This window comes from Lolium rigidum, chromosome 7 (assembly GCF_022539505.1).
Source record: "Lolium rigidum isolate FL_2022 chromosome 7, APGP_CSIRO_Lrig_0.1, whole genome shotgun sequence".
NCBI classification, from domain to species: Eukaryota; Viridiplantae; Streptophyta; class Magnoliopsida; order Poales; family Poaceae; genus Lolium; species Lolium rigidum.
This window is the reverse complement of record NC_061514.1, coordinates 361,354,485-361,360,554: the sequence shown is the minus strand read 5'-3', so window position 1 is coordinate 361,360,554 and position 6,070 is coordinate 361,354,485. Positions and strand designations below refer to the sequence as shown.

The following is a 6,070-nucleotide window of genomic DNA, read 5'->3' as shown; positions in this document are numbered from 1 at the left end:
CCTCAGCCTCCGCTGGCGCCGCCACCTCGCGCAGCGCCGCCTCCTCCTTCGCATCAGCGCAGTGGCGCTCCGCGTCCTCCTCCTCCTACGCCCAATTTCTCCTCTTCCCGCATCCTCTCCCAACCATGGCGCCGTCGCCATGGACCTCGTCGTTGCCACCACAATCCTCGGCACGGAAGGAGCGTGGCCACCAAGTGTGTGCGCCGCCGCGCTGGAAGGAGACGCCGCTGCGCTGTCCTCGTCCCCCGGCGACCGGGGCGTCCATCAGCACATAGAGGCACATGGACAGAGGAGGAGGCCCGCGTCCTTGTCCCCGGGCGACCGGCCCGCTGGGATCCGTTCGTGACGTCGCTGTCGTCCTCAACCTTGGCGTGCCGAGCTCCAACGTCTCCATCCATGGCTCTTCTCCATCAAGCACGCGCCGGAAGACCTCGTGACACCATCCTAGGGCCCCTTTCTTAAGGAATTCGTGCCCCAAGCCCTTGTGCATCTGTAGGTAAAGAGCTATCTCACACTGCCCAATTCACGTACAGAGTATTTTTCCTCTGCTTTAGTCGATGCAGGTCACTTCACCTTCCCTCTATTTCTTGCAGGGAAGAATGGAGATTGAGGACACTAACACATACTGGGAACGTGCCCTCATAGGCATGCTTTGTTTCTTGCTTAGTTCCAGGTTGCTCCTTCATTCTCTATCTCTACTTCATTTTTGTCTTAGAAGTTTGTTAACATTAATTTGATCGTTAATTTATCTTAAAATAAAATCCTTCAGTTAATGCATATGATTTACCCCAAATCCTTCAGTTGTATTTTATTTAATTGTTCAGCTATATAGCGCTTGATTGATACATATCGTTGCTTATTGCTCTTCTAGATCCATTTATGTGATAGGATTGGGGATCTTGGAGCACTACACTGGCCGGCATGGGGGTTGAAGTGCGGACGACGGCGGAGCACATGCGGGTCAGCGGCAGCCGGTAGGGGCAAGGGAAGTGCAGTTTGCACAAACCGCTGGAGAGATTATGGTTGAAGTGAATGTAATCAATTTAATTTTGTGGGCTGCTCAAATTTACACCAGTAGTGTGTGCTGCTCTTTTTCCACTCTATGTTGTCCCGGTGCTCTGTTTATATTGCCTAAAAAACAACTTAGAGTTTATAAGAAATGCACATTTTGCATCTAACTTAATTTAGTGTAAAGATGCAAATGCAGGTTTATGGAAGCATCTGATAGTTTTGCTCGCAGCTCTGAAAATATACCTCATTTAGTCATTTATCTCATTTGTAAGGTAATGATTTAAAGTTCACATGTCTCATGCTTGGTATTTTATGTGTATAATACAAGTTTGAGATCCGAAGGGGATTGAAAGTGTAGGTTTGCGCAAATCGTTGGCGAGGTCATGGTCGAAGCGAAGGTAATCAATTTAATCTTGTTCGCCGCTCAACTTTACACCAGTCTTGTGTGCTGCTCCTTTCCCCATCTGTATTGTCATGGTGCTCTATTTATATTGCCTCAAAAGCAACTCTGAATTTATAAGAAATGCACATTTGGCAACTGACTTAATTTAGTGTAAATATGGAAATGCAGGTTTATGGAAGCATTTGATGGTTTTGCTCGCAGTTCTGTAAATATACCTCATTTAGTCATTTATCTCATTTATAAAGTAATGATTTAAAGTTCAGATGTCTCATGCTTAGGATTTTCTATGTATATTGTAAGTTTGAGATCTAAAGGGGATTGAAAGTGTATGCTTTTGTATTTGGGTTCAGTTGAGATATTTAAACAATGATGTTACTTTTATATAAATTTGATGCTTATTGTATATTTGAGAAAATGCTCTGATGGGGTCAGAAGCAAGAAGAATCAATCCTCAGATCCCCATAAAATGATAATGGCAAGAAATTTTCCGTTCACAACGATATTCATGAGATACTACTACAAGATGAAGCTGAATGTGAAAATTGTTTAAATAGATAGTTTCCAAGATCAAAACCAACAAGAAAAGTCACTTCTTCAACCTTACAATCTTGAGCTCAGATATTCTGCCTATTGACTCAGTTATCTATATGCTTTTTTGCAGCTTTGAAATTTTATTTATAGCCTGAAGGTGTTACTGCAAAAGTGTGGCTTGAGTACCAAAGTGCATTCTTCGGAGAGAAGTTGCAGAAGCATATCTACTGGTTAGTTTATATCAAACCCCATGGAAACCATGTTTAGGCCCATGTTTAGCTTTTTGCATATCATATTTTAAGAAGCGGGTCGTGGTTAAAATCTAGCTGCAGAAAATAGTGGCTTACAGCTTCATTTTGTATCTGGGAAGTATTATTTTTCTTATATGGATATCTTCCCTCAGTTATGCAGCTTACTTATTACTATTTTTCGTTTCTGGTCATATTGATCGAGTCAAATCGCACAAGTATTTGAGGTTATTGACTCTGAAGGAGCTAGCACTAGGTGTTATCGAATTGGGTTTTTTCGTTTAGCTTTGGATATTTCTCTAGCCCTGGGCTAAAGAACTCATTATTCAGATTATATGTGCATTACTCTCAGTGATGTACTTGATTAATGTAGTGATGGACTTGCCTTTTGTATCTTTTCAGCGGGGTTTTTCTTGAAGATGCCATGATTCTTCAATGTGGGCACTCATTGGGTGATGTCGTGCTGAACAAAGTCACTGAAATGGTATTCTTTCAAATTTGTATTCAGCCTGTCATAGGAGCTTCAGGAGCTTCAGTTATTAATTCTTGGTTTAAAATTCCAATCAGATATATCAAACTTGAACCTACACAGGGTAGTCCTAAGGTAACCAGTGCTTATATTTGACTCAAAATATATAAAAAGTTTGAAATCTGAGATGTTCGCAGGTTACTGAAAATTTGGAAAGTCAAGAACTGCTATGCCTTGGGTTACTGTCATTAAATGTTTTCCCATGTGAAATAGAGGCCTTTGACAGACTGTTGACAAGTAAGATAAACATCACTTCATTTTATTCAATAGGTAGTTTAGCACAGTGCTAGCATGTGTGAAGTGGTTAATGAGAAAGTCACATAGGCTGTCATAGGAGCTACAGGAGGTGATGTTATTAATCCTTGGTTTAAAATTCCAATCAGATATATCGAACTTGAACCTACACAGGGTAGTCCTATGATAATCTTGTGCTTATATTTGACTCTTAACATATAAAAAGTGTGAAATCTCAGATGTTCGTAGGTTAGTGAAAATTTGGAAAGTCAACAACTGATATGTCTTAGATTACTGTCATTAAATGTTTCCCCATATGAAGACACCGACCTAAGTGAACATGGTTCAATAAGTGAGATGCCTCGTGTTTGGTCATCAAATTTTCATAGTAAGCTTGTGTAGTAACTGACTTACTATGGTTGTTCACTGTTATTTTTAGAGCTTAGAGCATCACAGGAAATTTGTATCCTACCTTCTGAGTGGGGACATGTGTGGTGACGCACATTAGTTCAAGACTAAGCTACAAGGATCTTCTATTTTTTCCTGTGTCAAATAAAGACAGTCACTCTTGATATGTATGAACAAAAGATTTATTATAGACTAGACTTCTATGTACAAGAATAGAGAAACAATATAGACTATACTTCTAGGTACAATAATAGAGAAAAACATATTGTCAATGGTTAATTTCCAAATCTGATTTATTATTCTTTCATGTTCTTAGATACAGTAGAATAATATGATGGAAGCTATGCTAAAAATGTGCATTTTATGTGCCCTGAGTATGAAAGGAGGATATCTTTTTACCAAAGTGATGTTTAACCTTCTGTAGTTTCTGCAATGTCGCAATGAAGAAGCGGATGACTGAATGTACGATCCGCAGATTTTAGATTCATATGTTGCTTAAATTGTCAGTTCAAATAGGCTGCACGCACTGTTTTCATATTAGTTTAGGTCACTATTTTCCACCTTTTTTCAGGTGTATGTGATATATTTTTTTGTTTTTTTTAAATCGATGTTCTTCTCATACGCATGCACTGACAATTTCTTCACAATTAGTTATCCTTTACACAATCAATTACATGTTTAATATTTCCCATTCATTTGCTTGGAGAATAATATTTCTGTGTTAGATCGTGCTATTTAGTTCTTGATTGTGTAGCTTCGTTATTTTGCTGAGTTTTGCAAATGACTGATATGTGGTATATTTATTCGTCCATTAGGTTTCTACTCAGTGCCCACTGCCCATCTGCAGTTTGTCTATTTGCGATAGACCATTATTAACCAGGTAGGGTTTCCAATTGGCTTATTGGCATGAGATTGTTTCTTTCATTTGAGAACAAAAGCAACTCTTGTATATGTGCACTCCACTTCTTGTATATGTATCCATGTGCAATGTGCAACCCTCTGTCATAACAAGCTTCTCACGATCATTGATCATTTCACCAATATGTGTGGATAGTTATTTTTAGATTTGTAGGGACCCTTACATACTGTTCAGCTGGTTCTAAGTTAGTTTGTTTGATACTTATCTGTGTCTTCTAGGTCTCAAAGTTTAGTAATTCTTTGATACTTATCTATGTCTTCTATGTCTCACAGTTTAGTAATTATAATATGGAGTAGCATCTATTGGTAGATTTTCTATCCTCTTGAGACCAGAACCAGAGACACTGAGTTGTAAGCTATGTTCGTTGATTTTTTCCCCAGTATCGAAGGTCTTCAGCCTTTCTTCATGTTTGTAATATTTTGCCTAAAGCCTTTCTTCATGGCTGTAAGCTTTTTTATTTTGCCCATGGTGTTGTTTGGGACTTTGCGGTGCCGAGAGCAGATCGCTCACTTGAGCCTTGCATAATAATATGTGTATTAGGGAAGATGCTAATTAAGTAAATGTACTAGCATATCATGTGGTGTCCATCTATATTTTTTCGGGGTTGAAATTTATCAAGTTCCAGGGGTTAAACAGATTTTCAAGTCCAAATCTGATAATTCAGTTTTAGCAGGTTTCAAGTCCACATCTGATAGCTGCGGTGCATATGCATGTCTTTCTGAATCAATTTAGTGCGACACTCTTCCTGTTTATTAGTCATTAACTAACAGCTTATCAGGGATCTTTGCTAGATTAGTATGGCTACTGATGGCCCCACATGATTTGTTCTTATTCATGTATATATGCTCACATTGATTAGTGTGATGTCTTGCTTTTCTATAATAAAAAATTGCTTCATTGGGCTGCAAAACAAAGCGTAGTTCTGCTAGAACTAATTATTTTAGACCACCTACAGTTTCTTCTAGATGGGAAGTCACTATAGCATGAGCCATCATCCCTCTCTTGAGGCGTTGCGCGGCTGACCGGACTTGGTAGAAGAGGCTACGCCGCGCCATAGTGACGCTCCAGCCCACATGACCTCCCCTCGGCAATCAAACTCAGCCGCAATGCTTTTGTTGCCTCCTTCATATCACCTAAGGTACCATCTTTTTTTTTCATCTAGGGCATGGCATGGACATAAGAAAAGAAAGGATCTGATATCGTCCGATATTCAGCATACTTGATATCAATCCTTTCAAGCAGATGGTGTCAAGACAGTGGTAGAGGCAGCTGATACAGAGAAGATGAGAAACTGCAACATTAGGTAAGCACTCGCTGCAACCACCCAGGATTCCTCTATCCACTACAACTTTTGATTTCTTAATCCAGGTGGAGAATCATCTTGCTTTAAATAAGATTCACTATTGTTACCTCCATGTCATGAGGCAAGATTCATGATGTTTGCCTCCATGTATTTCCTTATAGGGGAACAACAAAATTTTGTCCCTATCATTCCATGATTTGGTTACAGATCCTATATCTACGTGTGCAGGTATGAGGAGTATCTCTTCTTAAGCATTTTTCTATTAGTCACAGTCAACCATATTATTAAACAAATTGCTTACTCTCTTTCTCGGTTTAGAGAAATAGATAGAAAATCAGTTATTGTTTGCCTCTAGAAATTATCGTATCACTTCATCAGATATCATTCACTTAAATAGTTATTTCTTGCTTTCATTTTGGTATTTAAATTTGCTTTACTATTACATATTTGTTTGCTTGATGTTCATATCAAGAACCATACAAGT

The 6,070-nt window shown here is 39.1% G+C and overlaps 1 long non-coding RNA gene across 2 annotated transcripts; it reads left to right on the top strand.

Annotated features, from left to right (window-relative positions):
- Window positions 1-309: 309 nt before the first annotated feature.
- Window positions 310-2,703, top strand: LOC124679291. Of its 2 annotated transcripts, none has more exons than XR_006994909.1 (7): window positions 310-496; window positions 594-673; window positions 889-1,034; window positions 1,196-1,283; window positions 1,370-1,409; window positions 2,076-2,175; window positions 2,596-2,703. It is a non-coding gene; the product is annotated as an uncharacterized LOC124679291 (long non-coding RNA). The 2 variants fall into 2 exon arrangements; XR_006994910.1 differs by having other exon boundaries at window positions 872-1,034.
- The last annotated feature ends 3,367 nt before the right edge of the window (window positions 2,704-6,070 follow it).